The following is a 3,305-nucleotide window of genomic DNA, read 5'->3' on the forward strand; positions in this document are numbered from 1 at the left end:
GTGGTGAAGATACCCCAAACAAATTCCTCAAAGGAACAGTGTCCATAGTGACAAGTGACAATAAATTTCAGCACATTATATAAATATTTCCTTACCAAATTCCACTTACCAAAGGCACTTCACTACCCGGCAACGACACCAGAAAAGAGCCTTGATGACCCACAAGTATAGGGGATCAATCATAGTACTTTCAATAAGTAAGAGTGTCGAACCCAATGAGGAGCAGAAGGCTCTGATAAACGGTTTTCAACATGGTAATAACTGCAAGCACTGAAAGTAGCGGTAACAAGTGATGGTGTAGTGAGGTGAATTGTAGCAAGTGAAAAGTAACAAGTAAAAAGTAGTAGCAACGGTGCAGCAAAGTGGCCCAATCACTTTTGTAGCAAGGGACAAGCCTGAACAAAGTCTTATAAGAGGAAAAACGCTCCTGAGGACACACGGGAATTTTTCTCATGCTAGTTTCATCATGTTCATATGATTCACGTTCGTTAATTACTTTGATAGTTTGATATGTGGGTGGACCGGCGCTTGGGTACTGCCCTTACTTGGACAAGCATCCCACTTATGATTAACCCCTCTCGCAAGCATCCGCAACTACGAAAGAAGAATAAAGACAACGTCTAACCATAGCATTAAACTAGTGGATCCAAATCAGCCCCTTACGAAGCAACGCATAGACTGGGGTTTAAGCTTCTGTCACTCTAGCAACCCATCATCTACTTACTACTCCCCAATGCCTTACTCTAGGCCCAAATATGGTGAAGTGTTATGTAGTCGGCGTTCACATAACACCACTAGAGGAAAAGACAACATACAACATATCAAAATACCGAACGAATACCAAATTCACATGACTATTATCAGCATGACTTATCCCATGTCTCAGGAACAAAAGTAACTACTCACAAAGCATAATCATAATCATGATCAGAGGTGTAATGAGTAGCGTCAAGGATCTGAACATAAACTCTTCCACCAAGTAATCCAACTAGCATCAACTACAAAGAGTAATCAACACAACTAGCAACCTTACAAGTACCAATCGGAGTCGCGAGACGGAGATTTGTTACAAGAGATGAACTGGGGTTTGGAGAGGAGATGGTGCTGATGAATATGTTAATGGAGATGACTCCCCTCCGACGAGAGGAGTGTTGGTGATGACGATGGCGACGATTTCCCCCTCCGGGAGGGAAGTTTCCCCGGCAGGATCGTCCTGCCGGAGCTCTATATTGGTTCTGCTCAAGTTCCGCCTCGTGGCGGCGGAGAATCCACGAAAAAGCTCCACCCTGAATTTTTTTCCGGACGAAACCCTTCATATAGCAAAAGAGGGGGGCCAGTGGGCCACCAGGGTGCCCACAAGCCCTATTGTCGCGGCCACGGGGGTAGGCCGCAGCCACCAGGCTTGTGAGCCCCTGGTAGCTCCCCTCTGGCACTTCTTTCGCCCAATATTTTTTATATATTCCCAAAAAATTCCATGTTGATTTTCAGGGCATTTGGAGTTGCGCAGAATAGAGGACTCAGACATGCTCCTTTTCCAGTCCAGAATTCCAGCTGCCTGTATTCTCCCTCTCCAAATAAACCTTGCAAAATAAGAGAGAAAAGGCATAAGTATGGTACCACAAAGTATTATAACAGTCCATAAAGCGATAAATATCAACATGAAAGCATGATGCAAAATGGACGTATCAGATAACTGCACCTATTGTTCAACCACCTGATTGGAATTTACCTTTTGAAATCACGTGTCATGCTAGTCATTATGCTGTTGGTGATGTTCTAAGGTAGAGAGTTGATTAGAAGTTGAATGTTATTCACTATGCTAGTAAAACTCTAGACAGTGCCCAAAGAAACTATGCCACTACGGGAAAGGAATTTTTAGCAGTCGTGTTTGCATGTGAAAAGTTCAGGTCTTACATAGTTGATTCCAAAGTCACTATTCACACTAATCATGATGCTATTAAGTACCTCATGGAGAAGAAAGACACTAAACCTAGACTTATCAGATGGGTTCTCTTGCTACAAGAATTTGATTTGCAAGTTGTCGACAGGAAGGGTACTGATAACCCAATAGCAGATAACTTGTCTAGGTTGGAGAACGTTCTTGATGACCCACAACCTATTGATGTTAGCTTTCCTGATGAGCAATTGAATGTCATCAATGCTTCACGTAGTGCACCGTGGTATGCTGATTATGCAAACTATATTGTTGCCAAATATATACCACCTAGTTCCACGTACCAGCAAAAGAAAAAATTCTTCTTTGACTTGAGACACTACTTTTGGGATGATCCTCACCTTTATAAGGAAGGAGTAGATGGTGTTATTAGACGTTGTGTACCTGAACATGAACAGGGACAGATCCTACAGAAGTGTCACTCCAAGGCCTACGGAGGACACCATGCGGGAGATAGAACTGCACACAAGGTATTCCAATCAGGTTTCTATTGGCCCACTCTCTTCAAGGATGCCCGTAAGTTTGTCTTGTCTTGTGACGAATGTCAAAGAATAGGTAATATTAGCAAACGTCAGGAAATGCCTATGAACTATTCACTTGTCCTTGAACCATTTGATGTCTGGGGCTTTGATTATATGGGACCTTTTCCAAAATCCATCGGGTATACTCACATCCTCGTTGCTGTTGATTACGTCACTAAGTGGGTAGAAGCTATCCCCACTAGTAGTGTTGATCACAACACCTCTATCAGGATGCTTAAAGAAGTTATTTTCCCTAGATTTGGAGTCCCTAGATATCTAATGACTGACTGTGGTTCACATTTCATTCATGGCGCTTTTCATAAAACGCTTGCTAAGTACGATGTCAACCATAGAATTGCGTCTCCCTATCACCCTCAGTCAAGTGGTCAAGTAGAGCTAAGCAACAGAGAGATTAAACTGATTCTGCAAAAGACTGTCAACAGGTCTAGAAAGAATTGGTCTAGGAAGCTCGATGATGCACTATAGGCTTATAGAACTGCCTATAAGAATCCCATGGGCATGTCTCCGTACAAAATGGTGTACGGTAAAGCATGTCATTTACCTCTTGAGCTAGATCATAAAGCTTATTGGGCAATCAAACAACTCAACTTTGATTTCAAACTTGCCGGTGAGAAGGGGTTATTTGATATTAGCTCGCTTGATGAATGGAGAACTCAGGCATATGAGAATGCCAAGTTGTTCAAGGAAAAGGTTAAGAGGTGGCATGATAAGAGGATACAAAAGCGTGAGTTCAATGTAGGTGATTATGTCTTGCTATATAACTCTCATTTAAGATTCTTTGCAGGCAAGCTTCTCTCTAAATGGGAAGG

This window comes from Hordeum vulgare, chromosome 7H (genome assembly GCF_904849725.1).
Source record: "Hordeum vulgare subsp. vulgare chromosome 7H, MorexV3_pseudomolecules_assembly, whole genome shotgun sequence".
Taxonomy (NCBI): Eukaryota; Viridiplantae; Streptophyta; class Magnoliopsida; order Poales; family Poaceae; genus Hordeum; species Hordeum vulgare.